A 15786-nucleotide genomic window follows, 5' to 3' on the forward strand; every position below is an offset into this window, starting at 1 on the left:
GGATCCAAACTCAGAAAGGCCACGATTTTCGGAGTTACCAGACACCACTTCCTATACTTTGCAGGCCTCATTTTTTTCTTTAGTTTAGTGTCTTAGGATTAATAATCAAGAGGCCTGCTCGGTCATCTCGATTGCGAACATCTCACAAATTGTATTTGAACATACGTACCCACCAAAAAATGGGTGCGATTTTCGGTATCACTAATTTTTCAAAAAACGTTTCATAAGTTCTTCAAATATCAAGTTAGACAGTTGATTTCAACCCCTAGTAAGGACGTTGGCATGGTCTTTCATATGCTGAGGTCACATGTGTCAAATTTCGCCAATTAGAGGTTGAAAAAATTAAGTTTCAGTGCAAATTGACCCCCAAAAATAGCTGAATCGGCAGTAAATATGTTTTCATTCATCTTAAACTTGATTTTGTGCTCTCAAAATAACTTCTAGGAGATACAGTAGGGTCAATTAATATTCATTTAACATATATATCTTCTTCTTCTTCTTCTTCTTTCAGCTGCTCCCATTAGGGGTCGCCACAGCGGATCATCCGTATGGTCCGCATAGTGATTTGGCACATGTTTTACACCGGATGCCCTTCCTGACGCAACCCTGGTCGCCTCTTACGACACAGGGATAAGGTACACCTATTTTAACCGGGGTATACACCGGCCCAGTATACTGGTACTCATTTCACCGACCTCGGAAGGATGACAGGCTGAGTCAACCCCCTGGTGTATTAATTCAGTGGCCCAACGGGGCTTGAACTCAGGACCTTTTGGATCCCAAGCCGCAGCCCTAACCACTGCACCAACACCAGGCATATATATATATATATATATATATATATATATATATATATATATATATATATATATATATATATATATATATATATATATATATATATATATATATATATATATATATATATATATATATATATATATATATATATATATATATATATATATATATATATATATATATATATATATATATATATATATATATATATATATATATACACATATATACATACACACATACACATACACATACACATACACATACACATACACATACACATACACATACATATATACATATATACATATATACATATACTTGTTAGCCAATTACCTTCCCTAAAATAGTGAATACAATTAAATTTAATATAACAAAGATTTTTTTTTTTTTAAATGTGACCAGCCGAAACCAAGTAAGGTAGCATATTTTCGACCTCAGTGAGATGGTCCTCCCAGCACCCTTTTCGTTCTGCTGCTATATACCGTTTGAGGAGGAGTACCATGGTGATGTACATAATCCAAAGCTTGGCTGTAGGCGAGTTGCACAGTGTATTTTCAAAATCCGACAACAACTTTTGAACATCATCTGCAACTGCGATCATCTCGACTTGTGCCTGCAATGCGGCTGTGGTGTCTTCATGGGCTACTGCTTCTGCTAGCTTACGAATAGCTGCGTTGAGTGAGGCCATCACATCAAGATAAACACCAGGTTCGTCCAGAGTCCATGATTCAAAAGCTTCCCAGTACAGCTCCAGCATAGTGGACATCACCAGAGTATGACATCGTACCATCTTGTAGTAGTCCTTGCCAGCCATGAGCTTGTTCATGGTTCCACCGAGAAACACCTTGGCTTCCACAATGAGAGTTTCAATACCAGAGGACTTAAAGAGTTTGCCAACATCTCTGAGGAAGTTGCTAGCTATATGGAAGCCCCCCCATACGTAGTATCAGATGTTTATATTTATCTGGCTTCTTCTTTTGAAGTCCGAGGTTTATTTCGTATATGGCTTGTGGTCGCATGTCAGTATACAATGCTGTTGGCCTAGTGCTTGTGTGACTGTGATACAGTATTCAACTGACGCTTCAACGGCATCAGGTTTTGTTGGAGATTCTGGGAAGAATGGCCCATACCCAATCAATGTCTGTGATGTGCTCTCCTCCACCAAAAGGCATGAAAGGCATTCCATGAGATGACGCTGTCATGGTCAACAGTTTGAAAACAGTCGTTTTGTATTAACTGCCAAGAAACTGTGTGGTCTGATAATAAATTAGTTGCATGTTCTTCGTGTGTCAGGCTTACACCACTCATAGAACGACTACGCTGTCGATCTTGCAAGGTCAAACCACTGTCTTTGGTATGGAAGGGCTGAATCCCTGTACAAGAAGCTTTTCTGGATTTAGCTAATGGTACTGAAGCATAGGTACTTGAGAGATCATTCGTATTTCTTGGATATTGGTAGATGTTGTGCGTTGTTCCATGCATTGTGCTACCATCTGGAGTGTGCTCGTGGAAATCCAAGTTGTCAATGGCGCAATGAGTGAATAGTCCACTTTTTAAATTATATGGGATTAATGGCTTGTCTTGTTCTGGTTCATCAGTGGTGATGTACCTCTGTGCGTCTTGATAGCGAATACTATTTCCAAAATGGTTCATCATTGTTACGATCTCTTTACTCCTTGTTTGTTTCAATACATGTAATGCTGATCCAATGTGCTTTGGATTCGGAGTGTTTGCCACAGCTGCACTGGTATCTTGGGCCAAATTTAGGACTTTCTTGCGTTCCCGCTCTTTCAGTTGCACTCTCGTGTTAGGGTCTGTAAGTTCAGGTGTTGCGTCAGTAATCAGCCAGGCCACATGGTTATACAGCGATACAGGTAGACGTTCATTCGCAGCGTCAAATGTTATCTGCATAGATGTGTCGATGTCTTCTTTTCTGTTTTTCTTTAGCTGCGAAGCTGTCGCCTTGATATCTGTTTGTAAGGACTTGGCAGAAAAGTACAAGGTGATATTCCTTTCACGAATACCGTTTGATTCAGTAGAGTCATCTTCACTCTCATCAGCACTTTCTTCGGGACTTATTTCATCTTTCATACTGGCGACTTTCGCAGGAAGATATCCTATTGACATATCTGATGAACAGATTATAGAGGATTGTCCTATCTGTGGTACGATCATGATGGGTGAACCATGTTGTCTGTAGTAGTGCTCAATCTTCTTTTTGATAGATGATGATCGAGAAGAGCTCAGGGAAGCCCCACTGTCTGACAACCAAGCCCTGTACTTGTCACGCAGAGAACTTAAGAAGATGATGTTGTTCGGATCATGGGACAATGCGCCGTCTATGTAGGAGGACAATGCGCCACCGTTGGTTTCTTCACTTGTGTTGGATACATGTGACTTCATTTTCTGTGCAACCGTCTTTTTGTTTGTGTAGGCATTTCGGCACTTGGCATGACACAATGGACCATTAGACAAAAAATCCTCCTCGCCTGCAGTGATTTCATCTTGCAATCTGAGCGCCGTATCTTCGAGTCGGTGGGTTACTGCATATAAAAATGATTGGAATCCCTTCTCGGTTAGTTTCTGTACTGTCTCAGCCGAGGACTGCTGGCAGATCACACATCGACCAAAGTCAGTGGACTGTCGTGTTTTCTTGCATTCAGGTTCAGCCATTGTTCACACCTGCAAGTATATAATTTAAATGTTCGTTCACATGAAGGCATATGCATGTTAAATCAATAGATGTGTTAGTTCTTAAGTATTTTATTCACAATCTTAACTAACTGTATACTTGTAATCGCGGGTCCCATCTTCCGGATCAATAGGTAGATACACGATGCACTAAGTATGTGTCTGTCAAGTGTAGTACTGCAATGCAACACACAACCTAATATACATATAATAATGTCTAAACGATCATAATCTGTAATAAATATGTGTTAGAAACCTGTTGCTCATGTTGCGTGCACATCCAAACCACCATTCTAGCAAAAAAAAAGTGTGGTTTACCGTTATCTGCAAAATAATGTTCATTGTATATACATGTATATAACATGTATGTGTATGAACACATGTACATGTATTTATATTCGGTATTATTATTATAATATTGACCAGTGGTCCCTATTGCATCTACTATGTTCCTTTGACAACATAATAATAATATTAGTTGTTTAATTGATTTTAAGACAAATGAAAACAATATTTATTGCTGATTTAGCAAATTTTGCAGGCAATTTTGACTGAAAAATCATTTTTTCAACCTCTAATTGGCAAAACTTGACACATTTGGCCTCAGCATATGAAAGATCATGCCAAAGTCCTTAATAAGGGTTGAAATTAACTCTCTAACTTGACATTTGAGGAAATTATGAAACATTTTCTGAAAAATTAGTGATACCGAAAATCGCACTCATTTTTTGGTGGGTACCTATGTTCAAATTCAATTTGTGATGTGTTCGCAATCGAGATGCCCAAGCAGGCCTCTTGATTCTTCATCCTGAGACACCAAACCCAAAAAAACGAGGCCTGCAAAGTATAGGAAGTGGTGTCCGGTCCATCTTAAAATCATGGGTCTGGATCCCTGAACCACTAAAAAATCCAACGGTTGCAGCATTTCTTCTCTCCATTCTCTGAATTCGCCTTTATTGCATCCATCAAGAATTGTGTTAAATCGCATCTCTGACCTAAAACTTTTAAAACCCCAGTTTGCTATGAATGTTCGCTTTCCATCAACCATTCTTTTTTTTCCAATTTCAGTGCCAACTCACCCCCCTCACCTATCACTCTCAAAGCAACCATCACACTCTTCTCCCTCCAAGCCTCCCTCTCACCTCTCTCAAAAACTCCCCCCCTCACCTTTCTCCCACCATTCACCCCCCTCACTCATCCTTCTCAAAGTTGCCCCTCCTCTCATCCGCAAAGCTGCCTCCTTCCACTGCCCTCTCACCTCCATCTCTTCACTCTACCTCTTCAAATCCTCAACTGCCTTCTCCCCACTCTCTTGTCCCCCCTCTCCCCCAGCACCACAGAGCCTTTTCTCCTCCTCATCCGGCCCCCTCCCCGAGCTATTCTGCAATCCCCCACACTCTTTCAACAACCCTCCTTAACTCCCCCCCTCATCCCTTGTCCTACCCCCACTACCCTCCCACCCCCTGCACCCAAAGCCTCCTCCCCTCCCTCTTCATGAAGAGTGTGGACCTCAAATATCCGGGGCCTTCGCTCAAACCTTTCAAATCATCAGCAAGGTGATGGAATCCATCATCGCCTCAGATATGAAATCCTTCCTCTTCTCCAATGGCTTGATTTCCAATCATCAATTTGGTTTCAGACCAGGTCACTCTACCCTGGATATGCTGCTTCTGCTCTCCCATCAATGGATGGAGGTCCTCAATGCCAGACAGGAAATCCGAGCCGTATCCCTGGACATATCACGTGCTTTTGACACAGTCTGGCACCCTGCCCTACTCACCAAACTCTCTTCCCATGGTATTCAAGGCCATCTCCACTCATGGCTCGCAGACTTCCTCTCCTGTCGCAGTCAACGTGTGGCCCTAAATGGAGTTCTTTCATCCCCTCTTCCTGTGCAGGCTGGAGTTCCTCAAGGTAGCGTTCTGGGCCCTGTTCTTTTTCTGGTTTTCATCAATGATCTCTCGGACTCTCTGGAAAATCCTCTATTTCTCTTTGCCGACGACTCCACCCTCTGCTGTACCATCTGTCATCCCTCAGACCGGCAAGCAGCAGCTTCTTCACTCACTGCAGATCTGGATAAAATCACAAACTGGTCCAACACGTGGAACATGTCTTTCAATCCAGACAAATCTCACACTCTTACTATGTCTCTTCGAAAGGACCGTTTACAAAACACCCCCATCCACTTTCTCAACAATCCTCTGGAAGAAGTCTTTTCTTTCAAGCTTCTAGGTCTCACTATCTGCCATGACCTTTCCTGGGAAAGTCACATTTCCAACCTCGCCTCAAAAGCCAGTCGCCGACTGGGAATCCTCCGTCGTGCAAAGTCCTTCCTCGGCCCTCTTGAGCTCCTGACCACTTACAAAGCCTTTGTCCGTAGCCTGATGGAGTACTGCTCTCCCCTCTGGGCTGGTGCTCCTGCCTCCCACCTTTCTCGGCTTCACGCTGTCGAAACCAGGGCATTTAAGATCATCGGCATCTCCCGCAATGAAGCTGAGTCTTTGGGCCTCTCACTCAATCACCGCAGGTTGGTCGGTGGTCTTTCTGTCTTCTACCGACTCCTCTCCAGCCTTTCCCCCCTGCTCTCTCTGCGATTTGTCCCCACCACATTTCCACAGGGCGCTCAAGGTCCGCCAACAACCCCCTTCTGGTAAAACTACCAAAATCACGAATCACTGCTCATCTTCACTCGTTCATTCCACTTTTTTCCCGCCTTTGGAATAAACTTCCTCACTCTATTCTTTCCCATTCTTCCCTCCAGGCTTTCAAAACAGCTGTTCACCACCACCTCTTATCTTCCCCCATCCAAATCCTCGATCTTTTCTACCCCCGATAATCCACCCAAGCCCACTTCCTTCATTTCTCCTGCTTTCCTTCCTGAAAGTCCCTGAAATGTCCATCTTCTCTTCGCCATGTTCCCCGTCCCATCCCCATCCCTCTCCCTTCAACAGTTCACCTAATGTGTCTGTTCCCCACTGTTTTGTCCCTTCCACTCCCGCCACTCTTGTCTCATGCCTCCTTGCTGTGAGTTGTGTGTTAGCTCTCATACGAGCCTCGACCAAGGTATACAAAAAAAAAGATCTTTACAGGTTACCACTGACAAACCAGACATAATCTGCCGAACAGAAACTTTCCTCCCCAAGGTGTGTCTGACTCCCAAGTATCTCTCCCTGGTTACTCCCTCCTCCGGTATGAAAGACCTGAGCCTCGCCCTGGTGGAGGAGTTGCTCTCTTAATCAAAGACTCTATTCCTCACTCTCCATGCACTGCCCTCACTCCCCCACACCCCCAGGAATACCTCGAGCTACGGCTTCCCCTCCACTCCCACCTCATGTTTATATGTATACTGTACCGTCCACCTAACAGTGACGACTCCATCTACATCTCACTATCCGAAAACATGGACCAACTTCTATCTTCTCATCCAAACTCTCTCTTCCTCATATGTGATGACTTCAATTGTCATCATGCCAGTTGGCAAGGTGTGGGTACCTCTCTCATCTGTCATGGCACTTCAGCAAAAGCTCTGCGACTCATTGGGACTGACTCAATCGGTCAACTTCCCGACCCGGATCTCAACCAATGGTACTCCATCTCTTCTGGATCTGATTTTGACAAATTTCCCTGACAATATCTGCTGCTCTTCCTCTGCTCCAATCGGTTTTTCTGACCACGTCCTTGTCAAAGTGGACATCTCTCTGGCTGTTATCAGAGAACCACCTCACCGCCGTCGAGTCTGGCATTTCACTCAAGCCGACTGGCAGGGTCTCCAAGCAGCCATCAAATTTATAGATTGGTCTCCTATCACTACTTTCTCCAACATCAACTCATCCTGGGAATTCTTTCAAAGAAACTTGCTCTCCCTCATGCACAGATTTATCCCCTCTCATCTTCAGTTGTCCTACCCTTCATCCCGCCCTTGGTTCACTGAAGATTGTGGCAAGGCAGGTGTCCTGAAACAACTTGCCTTTTCCTCATGGAAAGCAAACCCAACTCAGGGTGATCTCATTTCCTTCCACAAAGCTCGGAACAAGTGTGTATCTACCCTCAGGAGAGCCAGAAAACAACATCTTTCTCAGCTCAAGTCTGAACATTCAAACCTCTCTCCCTCCTCAAAATCCTGGTGGCATCTAATCAAATCTGTTTCTGGTATATGTTCCCTCTCCATCCCTCCCTTGCCTCAAATGGCCGCACTGCTGATACGTGAAAAGGTTGAATGCCTAAATTCGGTGTTTGCAGCTAAATCTTGTGTCCAAAAACCCATCGCTTTCTCTACCCACCTTACCCAGTCGCACCCAACTGTCCCTGGACTCTGTGTCCTTTTCTCCTGATAAGGTGGAGAGCTTGCTGTCAAAGCTCGACTCAGATTCTGCAACCGGTCCAGACGGCATCAGCCCACGTGTCCTAAAAACCTGCTATTCTGCTCTTGCTCACCCTCTCTCTGTTCTATTCACCCTCTCATTTGCGCAAGGTCATCTGCCATCTGCTTGGAAATCAGCAAACATTACTGCCCTGCATAAAAGGTGCAAAAACAGATCACTGCAACGACAGACCAATCAGCCTTCTCACAATCATCAGCAAGGTTCTGGAATCCATCATCGCTTCAGACATTAAATCCTTCCACTTCTCCAATGGCTTGATTTCCGATCATCAATTTGGTTTCAGACCAGGTCACTCTGCCCTGGATATGCTGCTTCTGCCCTCCCAACAATGGATGGAGGACCTCAATGCCAGACAGGAAATCCGAGCCGTATCCCTCGACATATCACGTGCTTTTGACACAGTCTGGCACCCTGCCATTCTCACCAAACTCTCTTCCCATGGTATCCAAGGCCATCTCCACTCATGGCTCGCAGACTTCTTCTCCTGTCGCAGTCAACGTGTGGCCCTAAATGGAGTTCTTTCATCCCCTCTTCCTGTCCAGGCTGGAGTTCCTCAAGGTCGCGTTCTGGGCCCTGTTCTTTTTCTGGTTTTCATCAATAATCTCTCAGACTCTCTGGAAAATCCTCTATTTCTCTTTGCTGATGACTCCACCCTCTGCCATACCATTGGTCATCCCTCAGACCGGCAAGCAGCAGCTTCTTCGCTCACTGCTGATCTGGATAAAATCACAAACTGGTCCAACACGTGGAACATGTCTTTCAATCCGGACGAATCTCACACCCTCACTATGTCTCTCTGAAAGGACCGTTTAGAAACCCCACCCATCCACTTTCTCAACAATCCTCTGGAAGAAGTCCTTTCTTTCAAGCTTCTGGGTCTCACTATCTGCCATGACCTTTCCTGGGAAAGCTATGTTTCAAACCTCGCCTCCAAAGGCAGTCACCGACTGGGAATCCTCCGTCGTGCAAAGTCCTTCCTTGGCCCACCTGAGCTCCTGACCATTTACAAAGATTTACTCCACAGCCTGATTGAGTACTGCTCTGCCCTCCGGGCTGGTGCTCCTGCCTCCCAGCTTTCTCGGCTTCACGCTGTGGAAACCAAGGCATTTCGGATCATTGGCATCTCCTGCAATGAGGCTGAGTCTTTAGGCCTCTCACTCTCTCACCGCAGGCTGGTCGGTGGTCTTTCTGTCTTTTACCGTCTCCTCTCCAGCCTCGCCCCCCCCCCCTGCTCTCTCTGTGATTTTTCCCCACCTCATTTCTGCAGGGCGCTCAAGGTCCGCCAACAGCCCCTTTCTGGTAAAACTACCAAAATCACGAATCGCTGCTCACCTTCACTCTTTCATTCCTCTTTTTTCCCGCCTTTGGAATAAACTCGCCTAAAATCCTAAAATTCGCCTAAAAAATCCAACTATTACAGCGCTTCTTCTCTCCATTCTCTGAATTCGCCTTCATTGCATCCATCAAGAATTGTGTTAAATCGCATCTCTGACCAAAAACTTTTAAAAACCACAGTTTGCCATGGATGTTCGCTTTCCATCAACCATTCTTTTTTTCCAACTTCAGTGCCAACTCACCCCCCTCACCCCTCAATCTCACTCTCAAAGCAACCATCCCACTCTTCTCCCTCCAAGCCTCCCTCTCACCTCTCTCAAAAGTCCCCCCCTCCCCTTTCTCCCACCTTTCATCCCCCTCACTCTTCCTTCTCAAAGTTGCCCCCCTCTCATCCACCAAGCTGCCTCCCTCCACTGCCCTCTCACCTCCATCTCTTCACTCCACCTCCTCAAATCCTCAACTGCCTTCTTCCTTGTCTCTTGTCCCCCCTCTCCGCCAGCACCACAGAGCCTTTTCTCCTCCTCATTCGGCCTCCTCCCCTCGCTATTCTGCAATCCCCCACACTCTTTCAACAACCCTCCTTACCTCCCCCCCCCATCCCTTGTCCTACCCTCCCCCTCCCCCTCCACCTCCTGCACCCAAAGCCTCCTCCCCTACCTCTTCATTAAAAGTGTGGACCTCAAATATCCGGGGCCTTCGCTCAAACCTTTCAGATCTTTCCATGCAGGTTGCCACTGACAAACCAGACATTATCTGCCTAACAGAAACTTTCCTCTCCCAAGACGTGTCTGACTCCCAAGTATCTCTCCCTGGCTACTCCCTCTTACGGTATGACAGACCTGAGCCTCGTCCTGGTGGAGGTGTTGCTCTCTACATCAAAGACTCTATTCCTCACTCTCCATGCACTGCTCTCACTTCCCCACACCCCCAGGAATACCTCTGGCTTCGGCTTCCCCTCCATTCCCACCTCATGTTTATATGTGTACTGTACCGTCCACCGAACAGTGATGACTCCATCTACACCTCACTATCCGAAAACATGGACCATCTTCTATCTTCTCATCCAAACTCTCTCTTCCTCTTATGTGGTGACTTCAATTGTCATCACGCCAGTTGGCTCGGTATGGGTACCTCTCTCACCTGCCATGGCACCTCAGCAAAAGATTTCTGCGACTCATTAGGACTGACTCAATCGGTCAACTTCCCGACCCGGATCTCAACCAATGGTACTCCATCTCTTCTGGATCTGATTTTGACAAATTTCCCTGACAATATCTGCTGCTCTTCCTTCGCTCCAATCGGTTCTTCTGACCAGGTCCTTGTCAAAGTGGACATCTCTCTGGCTGTTATCAGAGAACCACCTCACCACCGTCGAGTCTGGTATATGTTCCCCCTCCATCCCCTCCCTTACCTCAAATGGCCACACTGCTGATACCACACATGATAAAGCTGAATGTCTAAACTCGGTGTTTGCAGCTAAATCTTGTGTCCTAAACCCATCACTTTCTCTACCCACCTTACCCAGTCGCACCCAACTGTCCCTGGACTCTGTGTCCTTTTCTCCTGACAAGGTGGAGAGCTTGCTTTCAAACCTCGAGTCAGATTCTGCAACCGGTCCAGACGGCATCAGCCCACGTGTCCTCAAAGCCTGCTCTTCTGCTCTTGCTCACCCTCTCTCTGTTCTATTCACCCTCTCATTTGCCCAAGGTCATCTGCCATCTGCTTGGAAATCTGCTAACATCACTGCCCTGCATAAAAAGGTGCAAAAACAGATCCCTGTAACTACAGACCAATCAGCCTTCTCCCAATCATCAGCAAGGTTATGGAATCCATCATCGCTTCAGACATGAAATCCTTCCTCTTCTCCAATGGCTTGATTTCCAATCATCAATTTGGTTTCAAACCAGGTCACTCTACCCTGGATATGCTGCTTCTGCTCTCCCATCAATGGATGGAGGTCCTCAATGCCAGACAGGAAATCCGAGCCGTATCCCTGGACATATCACGTGCTTTTGACACAGTCTGGCACCCTGCACTACTCACCAAACTCTCTTCCCATGGTATTCAAGGCCATCTCCACTCATGGCTCGCAGACTTCCTCTCCTGTCGCAGTCAACGTGTGGCCCTAAATGGAGTTCTTTCATCCCCTCTTCCTGTGCAGCCTGGAGTTCCTCAAGGTAGCGTTCTGGGCCCTGTTCTTTTTCTGGTTTTCATCAATGATCTCTCGGACTCTCTGGAAAATCCTCTATTCCTCTTTGCTGACGACTCCACCCTCTGCCGTACCATCTGTCATCCCTCAGACCGGCAAGCAGCAGCTTCTTCGCTCACTGCAGATCTGGATAAAATCACAAACTGGTCCAACACGTGGAACATGTCTTTCAATCCACACAAATCTCACACTCTCACTATGTCTCTTCGAAAGGACCATTTAGAAAACCCCCCTATGCACTTTCTCAACAATCCTCTGGAAGAAGTCTTTTCTTTCAAGCTTCTGGGTCTCACTATCTGCCATGATCTTTCCTGGGAAAGTCACATTTCCAACCTCGCCTCCAAAGCCAGTCGCCGACTGGGAATCCTCCGTCGTGCAAAGTCCTTCCTCGGCCCTCTTGAGCTCCTGACCACTTACAAAGCTTTTGTCCATAGCCTGATGGAGTACTGCTCTCCCCTCCGGGCTGGTGCTCCTGCCTCCCACCTTTCTCGGCTTCACGCTGTCGAAACCAGGGCATTTAAGATCATCGGCATCTCCCGCAATGAAGCTGAGTCTTTGGGCCTCTCACTCAATCACCGCAGGTTGGTCGGTGGTCTTTCTGTCTTCTACCGACTCCTCTCCAGCCTTGCCCCCCCTGCTCTCTCTGCGATTTGTCCCCACCACATTTCCACAGGGCGCTCAAGGTCCGCCAACAACCCCCTTCTGGTAAAACTACCAAAATCACGATCACTGCTCATCTTCACTCTTTCATTCCTCTTTTTTCCCACCTTTGGAATAAACTTCCTCACTCTATTCTTTCCCATTCTTCCCTCCAAGCTTTCAAAACAGCTGTTTACCACCACCACCTCTTATCTTCCCCATCCAAATCCTCGATCTTTTCTACCCGCGATAATCCACCCAAGCCCACTTCCTTCAATTCCCCTGCTTTCCTTCCTGAAAGTCCCTGTAATGTCCATCTTCTCTTCGCCATGTTCCCCGTCCCATCCCTCTCCCTTCCACAGTTCACCTAATGTGTCTGTTCCCCACTGTCTTGTCCCTTCCACTCCCGCCCCTCTTGTCTCATGCCCCCTTGCTGTGAGTTGTGTGTTAGCTCTCATACGAGCCTCGACAAGGTATACAAAAAAAAAAAAACTCCCTCACTCTATTCATTCCCATTCTTCCCTCCAGGCCTTCAAAACAGCTGTTCACCACCACCTCTTATCATCCCCCATCCAAATCCTCTATCTTTTCTACCCCTGATAATCCACCCCAAACCCACCTCCTTCAAATTCCCTGCTTTTCTTCCTGAAAGTCCCTGTAATGTCCATCTTGTATTCCCCATGTCCCCCACCCCATCCCTCTTCCTTTCCACAGATCTCCCAATGTCTCTGTTCCCCACTGTTTTGTCCTTCCCACTCTCACCCCTCTTGTCTCATGCCCTCCTTGTTGTGCATTGTGTGTTAGCTCTCACACGATCCTCGACAAGGTATACAAAAAAAACAAAAAAACCCATTTATGTCATCTAATGTTCTTTCTTCGGGTCCTTAATAAATGTAGCCCATCATCACTTCATTTTCTCTCTCATCGTTGACCATTTTGAGTCTGTACCATTTCCAAGGTGTCAATGCTGTGAAAACAGTTGCATATCAAGGAATACACTGTGTGGTATGATATTGCCTCTTCAGTTGTTTCTCACAAAAAGTAGGCCATTGTGTTCTACCCTGAATACAACGATTGGATATTTAACGTTCAACGGCAGCAAATGCCGGCAGATGGGAATCTAGGTTGGTGTTCCATCCGACAGACGGTACATTTCATGATGCAACAACTTACCTTTTAAATACCAAGATGAAATGTTATTGTCAAGTTGGGGATCAAAACTAATCTTTGCTCAAAGGTAAGTATACCTCGAAGCTATCCTGTCATCCATTTCTCCAATTTATTCGCTTGCTGACCTTCTGCCTCATTCCCCCTCCCTCCCCCGATTGACCTTCATTAATGGTGGTGTTTATGTGTTATTGTCAATGTGTTCTCTGTCAGTCTATTGACCTTCTACTCTCTGTTATTGAAGTGCTGTCTATCTGCATTTGAATATACTAGTACGTGGCCGTACGTACAAAAAAAACTTTCAAGGTGTGTGTGTGTGTGTGTGTGTGTGTGTGTGTGTGTGTGTGTGTGTGTGTGTGTGTGTGTGTGTGTGTGTGTGTGTGTGTGTGTGTGTGTGTGTGTGTGTGTCCCGTTGTTTGTCGACAACCACTGGTCCGATCTAATTGAAACTTGCCAGGTATATTGCTGGGGCCCTGTGGATGTGCCATTTCAAGGTTTGATATAAATCGGACAAGTCCTTCCCAAGTTATGGCCATTTATTTACCAACCAATGACAGGACAGTGGGCACGTTGCTGCATAGGCATGGCCGATGGGGAAGAGAACCTCAGCCGCGTTCCCCATTACGGGTTACAACGTACGGACTTCCGGAAAGTGATGACTTTGTGTATTCTAATAATTTCTCGATTTCTTATGCGCATTTATAGATAAACACAATACCCCAATCCAGTCGTCGTTTACGAGAGTGAAGGAACGGCCTGTGTGGTTGTTTGAAAGTTTTTAAAATTTATTTATTTTTTTGCACGTATGATTTTTTGTTTTGTTTTTTTTCCTCTTCTCTTCTCTTCTCTTTGTGTTTTTCCTTGCGATGACATTGCGAAAAGGCAAAATACATTGGCGCTAATTGAATAATTGGCCATTAAAACTACATTGCGAATAATCGTAACTGCAATATGCGAACTTCCGGACAGTGACGACTTACTGTATTATTTCTCGATTTATCGACTTACTGTATTCTTACTTTCTCGATTTTCTTAAACACAATGCCCCAATTCAGTCGTCGTTTATGAAAGCGAAGGAATGGCCTGTGTGTTTGTTTGAAAGTTATTTTTATTTTTTTTGCATGTACGGCCACGCACGTACGGGCATGCACTAGTCATTCAAAATTTGCTTTCTTGGTCATGCGTAGTTTTATTGAAGTATTATTACCTCTGCCGCCAAAGGTGGAAGGAAGTTATGTTTTCACATCTGTCTGTCTGTTTGTGTGCAGGATATCTCAAAAAGTTATGGACGGATTCTGATGAAATTTGGTGGACACGTTGGGTGTGTGACAAGGAAGAATAGAATCAATTTTGGTGAAGATCTGGATACGAGTGTTTTTTAGTCCTTAAAGTGATTCTTCACCATTGAGAGATAGGACCAAAAACGATATACAGTAGAGTAGGATATATACAGTCGGATATTTCAAAAATGTATTGGGCCCGATATGCTCTACTGGATCAGGCATCGTGTTGCGGAGGTATGCGCTCTACCAAATGCCCTTGTAGTTCACAATGAGTTGGCCTTTTGGGTCAGTAACCAAACAAAATTCCATATTTCTCTGCATGGGGTGTGTTTGGTTGATTATTTCTCTCTTTTGGCCCTTTTTTGTTTCACTGCCATGGCACAACCTTGAAGTTTCTTGATTGGTTAGCCTTTGACTGGGTGTCTCTTCGGAGTGTTTTCTTGTTTAGTTATCCTTTAACTGGAAATTTATTGTGAGTTTTCATAAGAAAAACCAGTCCAACTGTACTTGTGCCCTGATCCAATGACACCACATGTTGCTTACATATTGACTTGGAAGAATGCATATATTATTAATTTTATATGAAATGAGCCAGCCATTATTGTGTTTGTGAGTGTGGTATTCCTTTCTTCCTTTATTTGTTTTAATTCACTGGTTTGTATTGCACTGTGATTGTGGGCTGGCTGGGTAGCCCAGAGATGCACAGCCTTGACTTGAATCCCAGCTAGCCCAGATATAAACTCACTGTGGTGTTTTGTTGGCAGGGTGATATATCAATATGGGCAACATTCCTACGGGTGAACGTTAAACATGATGTTTCATCTGCCAGCATTAGACATTACACACCCCACAGTGTCCTTTGTGAAGAGTAGGTGAATTATTGCCACTACTCTGGTGGAGCGAGGCCTCAACATCATACAGTGGAGCTCGCGCAGCGCTTCATTTTCACTTTCTCTTTGTCTCTGCTGTCTTGTGTTTATTCCACCACCCCCTGCCCCCACTGCTAATTTGAACAGGTAGGCTTGTTAGAGCTGTAAGTTAAGAATAAGCATGTTGTTTTGTGCCAGTTGGGATTCCCCGTATTCTTTTTATGCTGATCACGTTTTCTTTAAATGGATTTTCTTGTATGTGCTTAGTTGTTAAAAGTTGTGTTGTTGTGTGGGGGTTGATGGAACACCCTCCAGATGTGGGCAATTCGGAAAGACCTCCATCCGTGTCTCGGTGAGTAGGGTTTGAGTCAGTAGGACGAGACCAGGTTTCGTAAGAGTATATATAT

The 15786-nt window shown here is 45.3% G+C and overlaps 1 protein-coding gene across 1 annotated transcript in view; it reads left to right on the forward strand.

Annotated features, from left to right (window-relative positions):
- MTAP (methylthioadenosine phosphorylase) overlaps positions 1-15786 on the forward strand; it is a 44064-nt gene that overhangs the window by 18207 nt on the left and 10071 nt on the right. The gene's annotated exons all lie outside the window — the stretch shown is intronic.

Source organism: Eptatretus burgeri, chromosome 2, assembly GCF_056783735.1.
Source record: "Eptatretus burgeri isolate ZD-2024b chromosome 2, Ebu_testis_v1, whole genome shotgun sequence".
In the NCBI taxonomy this organism is placed as follows: Eukaryota; Metazoa; Chordata; class Myxini; order Myxiniformes; family Myxinidae; genus Eptatretus; species Eptatretus burgeri.